Source organism: Macrobrachium nipponense, chromosome 15, assembly GCF_015104395.2.
Source record: "Macrobrachium nipponense isolate FS-2020 chromosome 15, ASM1510439v2, whole genome shotgun sequence".
Taxonomy (NCBI): domain Eukaryota; kingdom Metazoa; phylum Arthropoda; class Malacostraca; order Decapoda; family Palaemonidae; genus Macrobrachium; species Macrobrachium nipponense.
This window is the reverse complement of record NC_087208.1, coordinates 34468890-34485515: the sequence shown is the minus strand read 5'-3', so window position 1 is coordinate 34485515 and position 16626 is coordinate 34468890. Positions and strand designations below refer to the sequence as shown.

At 40.4% G+C, this 16626-nt stretch overlaps 1 protein-coding gene across 2 annotated transcripts in view; it reads left to right on the top strand.

The window, feature by feature from the left end:
- The window catches only part of LOC135227078 (mitogen-activated protein kinase kinase kinase 1-like), a 147457-nt gene that overhangs the window by 113274 nt on the left and 17557 nt on the right, over positions 1-16626 (top strand). The gene's annotated exons all lie outside the window — the stretch shown is intronic.

The window sequence follows — 16626 nt, the reverse complement described above, 5'->3', positions numbered from 1 at the left end:
AGCACTGAATGTTTTTGTAGATGACGCAATGCATAGAAACAGGAGTAAGAATGTGCTTGAAATTTGACCAAGGATGCCTTTTGTACCGTAATCAAAATGCATTTTGCGCCTATGAAAACCTTTATCAATTCCATTTTTTTCCCCGAGTTCTGCTTGTAAAGCCTTTTGTGTAGAGGTCTAGGAACCTCGGTTATTGTTGCCACAGATTCACTGCCAGTGACTCATCTTTCTCCCTCATTATTATTTTGTTATGGTGTCTGTGAACATTGCAGTAGTGATAATCTTACCTTTAGAAAAAGGAGGGTAGGCAACAGTTCTTCGAGATAATGATTGGCTTTTCCATAATATATTATATAGTCGTGTCGTCTTAAGTTTTATGCCATGAAAGTACTAAATATACTTCAGTGTTCAATATAAGTAAGAAATGATACGAAAGTCCAGAGGAACGTGAATTTATGTAGTTCCGGTGTGGTGTTATCATGACGTCATTATCCGCCAAGGCAAACGTTCGGAAACCTCTTTCCCGCGCGCGCCAAAAGATCCACCTTTGTGACTTGCAACTTGCAAGTCGATTCCCGCCAGAAGTCCCTGACCACGGGTCGTGAACACCTGAGGGGTATTGTCAGGGAGGATGTCTTGGGGTGGGGTGGGGTGGTATGACTTAAGCCTCCTTGCCATTATCTCCTTCCCTCATAAAAATCTTCGTGATAACTACTTTTGGGATTCCTGATTATGTGGACGGGAAGAAGGCTACATAAGTCTACTACCCAGAAGGACGCTATCATGGTAGTCCCTCATCAGATTTACGGATTTATTACTTAATTTATGCAGGAGGGCTCTGTGATAGACTGCATAATGCACCGTCAGTTAGGCTTGCATTTTGATTGGCGGAGTAAGAGCTTTAAAATTCAGTGCTGTTTTGAGTGTGAGCTCAGAGTACACTTTTAGACTAGTAATAGGACGGGGTGAATTAGGAGTGGCAGTGACGTCATCCGATGCTGCTGCTTGCCTGCAACACAACAGAGAGAGAGAGAGAGAGAGAGAGAGAGAGAGACGAAGTCTTTCGGAGTTTATAAAAGTTCTCGGCCATGATTTGATTAGAGAAATCTAGGAGTATGAGACTTGTTCAGACCTGTGTAGTTTGTCTTTCATTTGTGGCCGTGTTTAGTCCAATAACTACAGCACTTTCATATAGTATGCTTGCATGTGTCACATGATCATTCAGCATTCACGTATATAACGAAATTTTAGTGTTATACACTTCTAATTATTTCTTGCACCTTCAAATGACTTTTTGCACATTTATGTTAGGGACACCATTATAATTATTTTTGCCCTCCAAAAGTGTAGGTCCACACTCGTGCATGTTTTTGCAGCTCTGTATGTATCCTCTTGTATAAACAACTTTGTAAATTTGAATTGCACGACGAAAGGTTGGGTACGTTGCTATGAAAATATTTTGATGAAATTTACCGGTACGTGTAGCTAGAACTAGGTTATATTTTCAGCGTGTTTTCTTGTGGCTTAAGCTAATACAGTTTCTTTTGGTGGTGCTAATTAGATTTCGAGTGAAACTGTGAGTAGCCTCTCTCTCTCTCTCTCTCTCTCTCTCTCTCTCTCTCTCTCTCTCTCTCTCTCTCTCTCTCTCTGGCCTTTCTTTATTCGTATGTGACCCAAATTGTCTAATGAGGATGCGGTATTCCTCTGCAATCAATGATCATTAGTCGACATGTACTCAGATTTGAAAAGCAAGTGTTGGTGCATGTGCGGACGGGACTCCTCCCCGTCTCTCTTACGCACGTGCATATTTACACACACAACCCAGTTGTCAAGCCAGGAAAGCGTTTTTCCCCGTAATTGTCCAATGGGCGTTTGAACGTACGTAAGTGTCATCTAACGATGCGTCTTTTAAAGCGTCATTGTGGTCCAGTTCCGGGTAAAATCGCTGATCGTTACAGCACATAATGCTTGGCCGCTTCCAAGCACACACACAGTGCATAGATATGGAAAGTGCTGACTGTGGATAATATTTGCTTACCGATTGCAAACCTGGCTCTTTTCACGTGTAAACTTGACTTGATGCTCTCTCCCACTCTCTCTTTCTTGGTTTTGATGATGGTGATTATACCATTTCAGGAGATGTTCAATACCAACGTGTATTGTTATTTCTTCAGGCGCAATGATTTCGGGAAACTTGAGATTTGCACGTGATGGTACAGGCGGACTTGCAGTTCCATAGTTAGGTCTTTATTTTTGTTTTAGATGACTTTCCATTCCTTCTGAAAATCAGAACAAATGTTTATTTATTTTTTTTTTTTATTACCATTAGTGTCATTTGTAAGTACAGAAAGTTAAATTATTTGGGTTACAACGGTTACTTGATCCTTATTCTTCAGTTTCGTCAATGTTTTCGATTTATTGGTACTTTATTAGAATTGTGTATTTCTTTGCGCAATTTAACCGTTAAAATATTTTGCTTGGGCTCTTTCGTTAAGAGGTTTTCGTTCAAGTCAGAAAAATTGTTCTACAGTATTTATTAACTTAAAAATCTTATCAAAGTAAAAAAAAAAAAAATCGGGCCCAGGAAATGTTTGGAGAAGATTTAAGAACGACATTAAAATATTTTTAGTGCTTTCCTAAGCCCCAGAAAGTTTGAAGGCTTGATCTTCTCCCACCCACCTCAAAGTAAAAAGCTTAATACAGATTAAGATTAAAAAGATAAACGGCTCATAGGTGAAAAAAAATTAATTAAATGAAGAAAGCATTAAATTGATGGGAAACTAGGCCTACAGTTTTGAGAAATGTTTAAGAACTTCGCTGGAATGAATTAGGTCAAAATCTTTTGTGTTTCTTCGTGCCTTTTAGTGATGACATTTCTAGAAACAGCTGTCAAATAGACGCAGTTTATGAGTTATCATTTTAACGACATCGGCATATTTTTAATGGTGATAAATTCCTGCAGGAACCGACCGAGGTTATATTCGAAGTGCAAAAGCACTTTTAATGTGTCCCAGATCCTTGAGAACTGCGTATTCATAAGATAAGGAAGAGAATCCCCGCTGTGTTTTGAGCTCTAAGCAGATAATAGAAAGTGTATATACACCCTGTGTGTGTATATAATGCAGGCCCTCCCTAACAACGAACTGAAACAAAGAGAGAAGGAAGGTGGGGGGGGGGTGGGGGGGGGGGGGGGGGGGGGGGGGGGGGGGGGGGGGGGAGGGGGGGGGGGGGGTTGTTTGAGATGCGAAGTCTGTTACCTGCTCCGCTAAAACACTCGGCCACTTGACACAGAACAGCCGACAAGATTCTCAAAAGAGGGTTCGGTTTTGTGAGGGACCTCTGGGAGACGCCGGAAAGTCGTTTCTTTAAACGAACAAGGCTCACGAGATGATGGAGGAGGAGATGGATAATGATAGTTTCCATTGTGAGGGGAAGATGGGTGATAATGAGACAGATATTGAAATCTTTTAGGATGCCCTAAAAACTGGTTGTGGTTTTTCCACCATTATTTTTTGTATGCTCATGAACGAATGCTACTTAGCCATTAGCCCTACAACCTTCTACTTATTTTTTTTTATATGTTTGTGTTAGAAATACGAATGATACTTTTGTGGTATTTTAGACTTATTGTTTTGGTAGTCCCAAATTATTATTACTTAATAAGGATTGAGTGTTCCACTAGATTAGGCCGTCATTGGTTGATATTCACCTGATATTTATAAAGAAGAAAATTGCGGATTATTTGTGTTTATGCATGCGTAGTCTCTCTCTCTCCTAAATTATATAGCGAAATACACATCTTAAACTAATCTATAATTACTAGACTGTTGCATATATTGCGCAAAATATCTAAGTCTAGATCTCGAGCCTGGTCAGAAAGGATGACCTCCCAATTGCTGTTTAGGCGCGGAGAGAAGAGAGGGCTTTGGGTGATGATCCCTCTGTCTAGGGGGAGGTGTGTAGGCAAGGCATTTTGGGTTCTTCTCTAAGGAAACCAGTTTATGTGGGGAGGCTATTCACAGACATTCTCCTCCCCTTCTCTCCTAACCCCCCCCCCCCCAAGACCCCCCTCCCCCCCCCCTCCCCTCACTCCGACCTCAGAACCACCAACAAGTCGCAGAATGCCCGCGGGTAACAGCCCCGCTCTCCACTAATCTCCAACCGCTACCTTCGTTACCATCATCATAGCTGCCTATGCTATGCCTCTCGTTTCTTGCTTCTTCTTCTGGCAGGCCTGAAGTGCATTAGCGTAATATTTTCCTTAGAAATCTCTTCTCTCCTCTCGTCCCTTTCTCTCTCTAGTTCCAAACCTCTCTCGTCTCTCTCGTCCTTCTTCTCTCTTCTTCTCTCTCTCTTTCTAAGGCTGAATGAAATTATTGAGATCTTTCCAATCATGGTAGACTCAAGTGTGATGAAAGTTTATATGCAGCGTAGCCACTAATGTTATAGATAGTACACCAATACAGTACCGAAGAGCGCTATATTCTAAGCGTAGAACTCTTTGTCCCAAATGTACTCTTATGTTCCAAATGTACCAGAACGCTTTGTTCTTAAGTACCAGGATTGTTCCAAGTGTACCAGAACGCTTTGTTCTTATGTACCAGTATTGTTCCAAGTGTACCAGAACGCTTTGTTCCAAGTATAGTACCAGGAGGATTTGGTTTAATCTTTGTACCAGTGCGGCAGTTCAAATCAGAAACCTTTTGCTTTTCAATTCTACCACTATGCTGGAACCGGTCAAATACCCAGTGTCCCCAGCCCAAGGTCTATGGACCTGCCTCAGCCTACGCTATTGCTTGTGCCTCGTCATTTTTACTTTAGGCGTTTCTCTCACCCATGGAACGAACTCTGCATCTAACCGTCAGTCGTTTGTCATATTAAAATTTCACTGCAATTTCAGTATTTGAACATTTTCACAAATATCTTGGAGGGGTGACATTTCTCCCTAATTTGGAGTTGATCCTTCCAATTAAAAACTTTTATGCATTTGTAGTGAGAGATGATGTATTTAGAAATTATACCCAGGGGGAATTATTATTATTATTTTTGAACCTGGGCCCTTTTGGGGTGTGATGTAGTGATGGAGTCGATTTTCAATTATTATATCTCTTCTTGAGTGTCAAAGCTCAGGTTCAAATCCTGACGGGGTAGAGGCACTTATCGATTAAAAAGTTTATCTGGAATGTAAGTATTTCCAAGGTATGGTGATTTTGATATCAATTGGTATATTTATGTGCCAAAAGTCTGTATACTCTTCTACAGTTGTTGAGGATTGGTGCTTTATTCAATTGTTTTAGATAAGTGCTTTGCGCTCCCTCTATCTTTCCTTGAATGTAGCTTATATGATGTCCCAGTGCTATTTCAGAGCAATAAGTCATTCTACCATTAGTTCCAGATATCATGTATTTTTTGAATAAATAAATTAAGTATGTGTACCATTAAAAAAGTTAAAATTCAATGGTAAAATGTAGATTCTTAAGAAAAAAATAGGAAAAATGGATTCCGTTATTCTCTCTCTCTCTCTCTCTCTCTCTCTCTCTCTCTCTCTCGTGCGTTGTTTATTGTTGCGTATCTTCTGTGTTTCCCTGTCGACGCTATTTGTACGGTACAAGCACTTCTTATCATCTCGGTTTATTTTCGTTGCCCCGTGATGGCAGCCTCTTCCAAGACCTTTTGGAAGAAGAAAACAAAGGTGGAAGATAAGCAGCGGCAGTGTTCACACAATGCATTCATTATTGTGACCAGAAATATCATATAAACAAATCCATCACCGAGATGAATCAAGATAACGATTCAGCGCATTGTTTTCCTTCGTCGCCCAGATGAATGAATGCATTAGCGCCTACATCATCTGCATTACAATAAAAGAAAAAAAAAACTTCATCTCTGTGGGGAATAATCATTCTTTCTCTCTCTCTCTCTCTCTCTCTCTCTCTCTCTCTCTCTCTCCTCTCTCTTCCTCCGCGGCTGTTATAACGATCTGTTGTGTGTGTGTGTGTCTGTGTGTGTACTCCACCCATCCTCTGGGCTGTGCTTCCCTTCCCACACAGACACACACAGAGGCGCACGCCACTTATGAAAAGGTACTAACTTCGGCTGGAGGGAGGGGGGGGGGGGAGAGGCTAGACTCCAATCCCATCCTATCCTATCCTCAGCGACTCTGTTGCCCATTGCCAATCGTCCCCGTCTTTGTGGAGAAAGAAGAGGCCCCCTTTGTGGTGGGACGTATACTTTGTTTGTAGCGTTGTGGCCTGAGCCCTCTTGAAAAGATTATATAGTCTCCGTTGTGGTCTCTTTTTTAAAAGCGCCCCCCCCCCCCTTCTCCTGTTTGGTGTGACTTTTGTGATAGGGTGGCATTATGATGCTACAAATGTGCTTGGCAGAGAAATAGATTCTGATTTCAAAAGTCCCGATCGACTATTGTCGATTCGGTCTTATGTTTTCCAAATAACCACTGATATCACAATTCTCTCTCTCTCTCTCTCTCTCTCTCTCTCTCTCTCTCTCTCTCTCTCTCTCTCTCTGGCAGTTTTTATATTGTATATTTTCATGTCTGGTAGGGGGATCTTGCACATAACTCGATGAAGGGTTTATATTTGTTTGATAGCCACCAATATGCAGCCCTTGTTGCACAGATCCTGGTTGCCATCCGATTCAATAAAGGCTAGGAGAGAGAGAGAGAGAGAGAGAGAGAGAGAGAGAGAGAGAGAGAGAGAGAGAGAGGAGTGGTTTCAGCACTCGTCAATTTATCCAACTACTTTTGTTTCATGAATCTCTTTCTTTTAACTGTTTAGTTATGCGGCGATGGCGTCTCACCTCAATTGGTGGACACCCATCCAGGTATTGGCCAGACCCAAGGATTCTCATCTGTGCTTATCGCACCACATTTAAATTGTTATAAAAACCAGGAATTCTGTGTTAGATAAATATTTCATGTGACTGCTTTTTCTTAATTATTTGAGTACGCGTGGAATAGTGCTTCCTTTTTGTCTACAGCGTCTGTGCCTCTACTGTTCAGAGCTGTACCACATTTTTTAATGCTTGAGGTTAATTGAATAACATATTAATATATGAAGTGTCCGTGACATTGCCATTGCATCCTGGATAGCCAACAGACTGACAGACAGTCTAACGAAACACCGATTGACAGATAGAAACATATTGGATTGATAAGGCTATTGATTGGACCACAACTGTCTGCAGGGCCTTGACCAGACAACAATGGAAAGCCTCTTTCTCTCGAAATGAGAAGTGATGTTTGTCCTCCTGGGCCATGGCACGTAAGTCACGCTGATAGAAATGGATGAGGTGGCTTTTATTACCAAAATACTGCCCCCGTAATCCTTCACGATCATCAGCCTTCGTTCAAATTGCGTTTGATAAGAGATGTGTCCTCCAAGAGTTTTACTGCTCTGGTGGGATTTAAATTCGTGCTGAGCGCGCACCAGGTAGAAGAAAACAGTGCCATATATTATATGTGTGTGTGTTTGTGTGTGTATAAAATAATAATAATAATAATAATAATAATAATAATAATAATAATAAAAATAATAATAATAAAAGGAGTCCATAAAATCACCAAAATATAGAAAGTAAGTCCTTTCTATATTTTGGCGTTTTTATGGGCTCCTTTTATTAGATGAAATTCTGTTGTAACAGAATTTTTACCAGTCGTGTGTGTGTGTGTGTGTGTGTATGTGTGTGTGTGTGTGTGTGGTGTGTCAGGGTATATATATACTATATATATATATATATACTATATATATATATATATATATATATATATACAGGGGCATAGTCTGCCATTATTATATTATGAATATTTTGGTATTAACTTTTACCGAAAAATATTTCCATCAGAAAATTGTCTGATTGATGACCTGCTCTTTGGCGATTGCCACATTCAAGATTTATCCGATGGTGCAGCACCGCATTAATGAATGGGGGAACTGTGGCACGCCCTTGTTTTGAGCATAACGCTCTACTTTTCGCCTGCGGGCGTACTGGCCATGGTTTACATCATATTTGGCAAAAACGCTCCTGGTATCCTGGTTCACGCACTGGCCGGCTGGTCAGCTCATATCTAGTATATCTGCCATTGGCCTTTACGTCTGTGCAGATATGTTAAAATTTTCTGTTCTAGCGTCCCCTCCCCTTTTCATTCTGCAATTGCTTCCTCCCCGTCTCGCGCTCACTGTAGTAAAGTAGTTTCCTGTCATTACCCTGAATGAATGACTGATGGTGAGGGGCGATGAGACACTTGCATTCATAACACCACAGTAGGACGATGAAGTAGCGTTTTATACCACTAGACTGACTCTCTCTCTCTCTCTCTCTCTCTCTCTCTCTCTCTCTCTCTCTCTCTCTCTCTCCTCTCTCATCTCTTCTCTCTCATTTTACTATATTTTCATTTGAATTTCTCTTATCAACCGTATTTTTTAGAATTTCATAAATATCTTTGGTTTGTGGGAACAGACAGAAATACGTCCCTGTCTCTGTATCTAACGCAAATGGCATTGGTTCGAATCCTGGACTCGTCTGATGTACTCACCATATAGATTTATTTCCCTTCAGGTGTAGCTATTTTCCAGGTAGAGGGAATTTGATATTTTTAGGGGTATTGCAGCTTTACATTTGAGAGGGTAAGAACGTCACGTGTGGAACAAAAATACCACATAGGCAAAGTATGTTAGTGGTTAGATAGGCTTTGGCTCTGTGAAGGAGAGAGAGAGAAAAAAAAAACACACACAGCAGCCACTGTCACATTCAAAATGTATCTGCTAAATGTGGAATGCAACCCTTTGGAGAAATCTCTTTGGCTCTTGTTACTCCAGAATACGCTCATCACCAGGACGTTAAAGTCCTGTGTTCACAGTTTGCCACTTACTGTGTATTTTTTTTTACACATATTCTCGCTTCTTGGATTTTAAGGTCTTGTCTATCAGGTTATCATTCCATCCTCTAAAAGTTTCTCCTTTCCTCCGTGTTTACACAGCTTCAACCTATTGTCTTTAATGCATATTTAACAAACACTTCACTTCCATAAAGGAGAGATGGTTCAACAATCCTTTATTACTGTCTATTTCCGGTTTTTTGGCTTATGTAGACAAATCTATTCTAAATATTTAGCACAGCACCCTGCCACTTTCCCTGAGTCCACCTGCGACGTAGCTCTTCTCTCACCCTTCTGTAATTGTACCTTTACCAAGTCAGCCATTTCCATTCTTCAGCTAATCTATATTAACAATCTTTGCCTTAATTTCCTGGTTTGAATATACTTTCAGAAAACGGGGAATCACTTGTACCCATAACCCTCCTCTGTTTCTCTTCACCATCCCCAATCACTACTGTATCATCCACAACATCACACGCAATTCACAACTCATTTTCATATCCCACAACTTTGCACCAGTTGTAATTTCCTATCTCTGACTTCTTGCATTACACCATCTCCGTAAAGATATTAAATTACAAATTTAACTGCGCGCCTTTTTTTTCCCCTTCGAGGGAGTGGCCCCAGAAGCTTTTGAACCCTCTTTTCTCGGCAAGTGTTTTGGCCTTTGGTTAGATTGGGAGAAGAACGCTGTTCCTACCACCGTTTCTTTTCCACTCCAACCTGCTTGTATGGTGGTTTACAAGCTTCACCTTTATACGTATTTTAAGATTTATTATTATCGTCATCATTATTTATGTACGGGCTGATGTCTGTAATTCGGAAATAAATATAAAAGGTCTGTAATGTATTAATTTTTATTCAAAATTAAGTTTTCTTTCAAGACTTCATGAAGAAGAAATAGTTTTATTTCGAAAAAGCCTACCTGGATGACTGGTTCCAATTATATATATATATATATTATATATATATATTATGCATACATGCAAAAAGCTATTCTTTGTTATCTAGTCTCCTCTTGCGGCCGACCTCGTCCACCCCACCCATGTTATTCCACCATGAAGTTCTATTATACCACATATGATAAAAACCCGGATCTTTTTGTTGACAGTATATGCGGGCTTCTACCCGAGAAAGAGAGAGAGAGAGATGTTGCCTTTTCCCCTCCCATCCCCAAGTCAACCATCCTCCTCCCTCATCCCCCACCCCAGTGGTACTTTCGTCTCGATGCACGAGACTGTGGAGTCGAGCATCCGAACTCATTTGAAGCCCCGTGTGATTATGCCTCCCTTTATACGTTCGTTTTCTAATGAATATTAATTCATTAAAATCGTTCGAATAGCCGTTTTATGCCAAGTCTTTCCGGTCCTTTCCTCTTGTCATAGCTGCAAACGAAGCTTAAGTCGGAGGCTGGGGAGAGAAATGGGAGGCAGGCAGAGGGGCGTATAATGTGCCATGATTGGTGCTTTAGGATGATCTCTAGCACGTCTTTCTAGCGTGGGGCCTCTCTCTCTCTCTCTCTCTCGGATGACTCTGAAGCCAAGGTCACATCAGAGACGTTGTTGGTCAACAGCTTCCGCTTGAGGGCCTATTGTTGTTTAGGGCATCGACTGTGTTTCGTCCATGACAGGAATTATGAATATACAAGAGGCCCCCCCCCCCCCCTTCCCCTCTGTGTTTGCTGTTTCTGTCCCTTATTTGATGAGGTGGGTTATACGAGTATGTTGCGTTATGTGAATGTGATCGAGCACCATGGTGGTGTTGTCCGCATTTTCCCGCCGATTTGATTATTGAAGTCATGATCCCTATTTTTGGTGTTTTGTACTTTTGTGTATTCTGATTTCAGGTGGAAACCCCAAAGAAGCGCTTCAGCGATAAGACATGTTTTGCATTAAGACGAGCATATCGTCTGTCGGAAATCAAAGTTGCTTTTTGTAACTTAATTAGCAAAGGTTTTTTTGTTCTCTCTCATTTAACGCCCTTCGTGTATTTTATCCTATTCTGGAGTCTTCACCGAGTGAATAGCTGTAGACAAGGGTTCTGTAGACCTTGATCTGCCGTGACCTCTCTTCCATACATGCTTATACACACACTCTCTCTCTCTCTCTCTCTCTCTCTCTCTCTCTCTCTCTCTCTCGTGCCGTGCCATACTTGCGCTTGTACCAAAATGAACACTCCCTTTCTTGGTAGTACTTTCTCAGTTGTGAAGATAATTTGGTTACCAACACAGGGAGAACCAGCTACGTACCTACGATTTATTTATTTATTATTATTGATTATTAATTTTTTTTGGGGGGTCGGTGGTATTGGTGGGGGTATGTTGACGTCTTTGTTCGCGAAAAGCGATGGTGATAATGTTATGTATATAGATGTCTAGACCAGCCTTCTAATTAGAAAAAAAAGGGTATATGCCCAACATTCCCCAGACCTTTTAAGATTCTTAGTGGAGCCTGGATTTTTTTTCCCTCCCACCATCTTGGCGCCAGGAAATCATGGCCCTTACCCTGGCTTTTCTCTGGTATCTTGCAAATGGATTTTAAATGTTACGATTAAGTTTATCTTTTTTTTCTGCCCCAACCCTCCGAAGGGGTGGAGCCATTACATGTAATCTCTCTCTCTCTCTCTCTCTCTCTCTCTCTCTCTCTCTCTCTCTCTCTCTCTCTCTCTGTCTAGTTCGTTGACCTCCAGATTTGCGAACAAATCCTCTTTATCTTGTTTCGTAATTTACATCCAATGGAAAGAGTTTAATCTCCCCTTGTACCATGGGTTTAGTGAAGTCTAATAAATAGATTCAGTTGGTTCATAAGTTACTTACGTAACTTCCGTAACCAGTGCAACATGACTCGCAAAAATAAAAAAGTGGCCAGGGTTAAAATTGGAAGGTGCGTCCAAATACGTATCCCCAGTTTCCAGGAGACTCGTTCCAGATCACTCAAGACGGTTAAGGAGTCGGACAGTTCAGAGCGGTTCATTATGGAACGTCGTCCATTCCTGAAAATTTCTCTAAGGGGCGAAATAGGATCCGCATGATTTTTTTTTTCTTCTTTAATCGAGTGTCTTTTTTTTCGCGAGCTTTTGGCGATAAGAGGGAATGCTGATAGTTGCGGCTTCTTAATCTGATGTCGGTCGCCAAATGCGGTCAGCAGCAGCCTGTGTATTACGTAACTTCGCTTTCCCCTTATATTGGCATCGAATTGATTTCACGGTCCTCTGCTGAGTATGAAAGAAAGGGTCCGTCTGGTTTCATAACAGTTTGAAGCGGTGTGTGCTCACGCCTTTTTAATGTACTAATAGCAATACCGTTATTGTTAAGCTTGGGAAAGTGCCAGGCCAATTTCTAGGTTCACATGATGATGAATGATTGAATAGGTGTATTGTGCATGGAGGTTTGACCATGTATTGATGGGCTACGTGTAGTTAGAGCCATTGACAATGATTTCATTTTGTTCTGATGAGAAATGCAGTGAATTCGTTTAGTTACTTTAAATTAACTCGACATCATTCCGTACGTTTTAAAGTATGACCTGTAGTTAAAAGTGGATGATTGTGTCATCAGTTGTGGAGGCGATCAGTACAAAAGTTTCAGTAATGGATATTTTGGAACCGGGCTTTGGTAGAGATGCGATTTGGGGTCTCTCTGAGTTGATCAGCCATCTTTTAATTCACTGGTTGTTGTAAAGAAATATAAACTTGATTGTTGCGCGCTTTATGAATCATATAAACCCCGCCAACCTTTGCAAATCCCAATGCAGCAACGCCTATTGACATTTAGAAAATAATTATAGACCTAGTTCATTAATTCTATGTGGAGTAATTATGGTTCATTTGTAAATGTCAAGGTATAGTGCTATATTACTTCTAGTTTTTGTTATAAATGAAAACTCCTGCAGTTTTAGGGCTGGGCTCGCAAAATTGCATGGTAGAGGGCTTCTGGAATGCTTGGTTCTTGGTTTTTACTGCCTAATTTTACTTCTTTTTTTTAAGAATAGGGAAAAAATGGTTTTGGGGGCTGTATTCAGTTGCTAAAATTATGTATTGCTTCACTTTGTATTTTATTTAATGTTGTGTTTAGTATTCTACTTGGTATTGGACGCTAGATGCTTGGCAGCAAGGTATATAGAATATATACCTTGCTTGGCAGATGATGAAACATTGACTGATGCATGTCGTATTCATAATGTTCCAGATAGAGCACAGTATTATGAAGGTTTGTTTAGTAATATCTGTATCGAGACTGGCGCTGCCGAACGCGCGCGCACGCTTCCAAAAAAAAAAAAGAAGGGGAAAAAAAATCATGTTGCGAGAAACTGCTGGCGTTGGTCGGGCTGAATCTTATCTTTTGTTTGTTTTAGGGTGGCCGCCCTGTTTGTGTAGTGTAAGAATAACATCGAGAAACTACTGGCGTCTGGGCCTTTCATGTTGGCGCTGTCCACATAAAAACAAATACACATATTGTGTCTGAATGCGGGTCTGCGTATATACGCAAAAACATGGTCCTTTTGTCTATGTATATTTATTGTATATTTTTCTCAACGCTAAACGGTTTTCCCTAAAAAGGGGTGGCCCCAGGAAAAAAAAAAACACACACACACACACACGCAGAGTCCACGACCCCATTCATATTTTTACTAATGTGCATGCACTCTCGTTTCCGGGATATTAATTTTATATGTGGCGGCACTGAATTTTTCACTGATTTTTCATATATATATATATATATCTATATATATATATATATATATATATATATATATATATATATATATACACGTATATAACATTTCTAGACAGCGGTAACACGAACACTTGAGAGAGAGAGAGAGAGAGAGAGAGAGAGAGAGAGAGAGAGAGAGAGAGAGAGAGAGAGAGAGAGAGAGAGAGAATTTGATCTGAACCGGGTTCTCAGGCCTTCATATTTACTTCTTTTTTTTTTTAACCCCGTTTTTCCTTTGTTGGCGCATTGTTATATATTTTGGCAAAAAATGGAAAGAAAAAACAATGGCCCTGTTTATCAACAGGAAGCCTCCTGGTATACACCTGGGAAAGGTCCTTTCAAATGAAAGGACGAGACAGAAAGCTTTCCTTTCATCCAACAAAGTAAGGAGACATTTGCCTTGATACGTCATGGAATAGTGACTTATGTAAGGTGGATCTTTTCATGGTTAATGATATATTTTCATGGAATAATGAATGTGTATAACTGTGATAAAATTATTTATTGATGTCCATATTACTGGGAACGTGTAGGTTCTAGAAAAATGATTCAAATCGTGATCCTTTTCATATAGTATTTATATTATTTATATGGTGGTTCCTCGAGCATATCATTTTTAACAATCTTAGCCAAAGAGTTTTATAGCGTCCTGAATTTCGTCATACTGCATTTCTCTCTCTCTCTCTCTCTCTCTCTCTCTCTCTCTCTCTCTCTCTCTCTCTCTCTCTCTCTATATATATATATATATATATATATATATATATATATATATATATATATATATATATATAATGTGTCATAGTTAAAAGTTTTCTTCGAAGAATTAAGTTCTTAGACGATGACTGAATTTCTCTTCCTGTAGCAATGAAAGCTTGTTTTTGTCCTTTAGTTATGTGGAGTGAACTCCTTGTTTTTTTCTTCTTTTTTTTCGTAAGCACAGTTGGATGGATACTCTCTTGCTATCATGATGGTATTTACCATCGGAATGTCTTCTTACTGGATTTAATTTTTAAAAGCCTTTGCGAACCTATTTTCACGCAAGCAGGAGACATATTATAAAACTGATCATATCACTTTTTAATTGTTTTGTGTAGTCATTAGTTCATTTGGTAGCAGCAAGTCATTCTAAATATATGTCTCTTGATTGTATGTCTGTGGGTATTTGGCTGTTAAAGGAAGTGTTATGTATCAGCGCCGTCTTGGGTTTTAAATTTTGACGGTGATCGCGGAAATTTCCTGGTAACTCGATTACGTAGCGTGATTGGTCTACTATATTCCTTATGAAAAGTTAGGCGAAATATCCAAATCCCCTGGAAATTCTGGTGCTCGCCAGCGCCAGCGGGGCTCAGCGCGACCAGTGACGTCACGAGGCTCCTTGACCACCCTATTTGGGAAGTTCGCACCATTTTTTGGCGGCTAGTCAAATTGTCAAGGGTAGAGAGCTACGAATAGGCTGCAGCAGATACGATGATGCTCGCGATAGAGGGGACTCGCTTTAAATATAGAAGCCTTTTGTTGATCGTTCTTGGGGATTCTGGAATAAGAGAGAGAGAAATATGTTTTTATAGGGAGTCGTAGGCTCACACGCTCCTGTCGACGATCATCCGAAATTGACTGATCTATCGGGTTTTTCCTGGTTCGTGTGTTATGGAGGAGAAAGTGGATTTCTGCGAGATCGTAAGGTCGCCAGAGTCCTTCTATGGAGCATCGCCAGAATGGTAATTATGGATGGTAATAGAATCTTCAATTAATTTGCGGTCTTTGCGTTGTCCTGTTGTCTCCCCTGCTGTACGTATTTATTTGGAAGCTATTCATTTGCATGGAGGTGCAAAAGATATATAAAAATGAGAGAGATTCGTTTTGGAAGTGCTGTCGCCAGGTGAGAAAAAGTTATGTTGAATAGTCGCCGTGTGTGTATCGTCCACTTGTCAGATATACCCTCAGTACTAAACCAAAACTACAAGAAAAACAATTTTTATCTGTTAATGAAGAAACAGAGTCGTCAGAGGAACGAAATAAACAGGAGAAAATAACCAACAATGCTGCATGGATAGCTTTTGAAACTATATTAAGCCTTCTGAGGAAAAAAAAATTCAAGGTGAATGTGTCGCTGGTTATTTATTTCAAACGTCGGAGAGGATAGTGAATAGATTAGCACTCCGTTAAACTTATTATTTTTAGCAGCACTCATCGCCCACCCACAGATAGGGCTCAGACGTTGTTAAATCGTGTCATTTCATTATCATCGTTTTCTGGGAAGCAAATCCTGTAACCGGTAACCTAATCTTCTTTGTTGCTAAGGCGACACCATTAAATATTTAACCTTCCTTTTTGCCTTTTATCATCTTAAGTGTACCGTAGTAAAACAGAATGAAATATTTGTTAATCTTAGTGGTCGTGTCCAGACATCCATTATTAAATTTATACCTTACTTTGGTCGTAGTTTTTGATAGTTCATAAATATTGCTCTTTTATTCCCTGAAAGCTTACGTAGCAAATCACTAACCTTACATACCTTGTTCAGTAGGAATGTCTGCTTATGTTGAATAAGTTAGTAATAAAATTGACTGATTATTGTGTGTGAGAGAGAGAGAGAGAGAGAGAGAGGAGAGACGAGAGAGAGTAAGAGGAGAGAGGGAGAGAGAGGAGGAGAGAGAGAGGTGGGGGGGGGGAGAGAGAGAGATGAGAGAGGGAGAGAAGAAGAGAGAGAGAGAGAGAGGTGGGGGGGGGGATATGACTTTAGGGGGAAAAAAGAAAAAACAACTAAAGGAACAGCCAGAGTCATACTTGCAGCACAAGTGTGTGTTTATAATCCAGTTCTCCTTTAGGTAAACTGACCCCCTTCCTTGTAGACAAAGCGCTTATGTGTAATTGTACGCAAGTAGTAGTCTGTGGTCGGGATGACATTGGTATGTGTTGGGTGGCACTGGCCAGTGCTTGGCATTGAATCCGTCGTGTTTCAGTTGATCTCTTCAGGGGCTCAGCAGATGACAAGGCTAATCTTTCGAGTTGCAGTCTT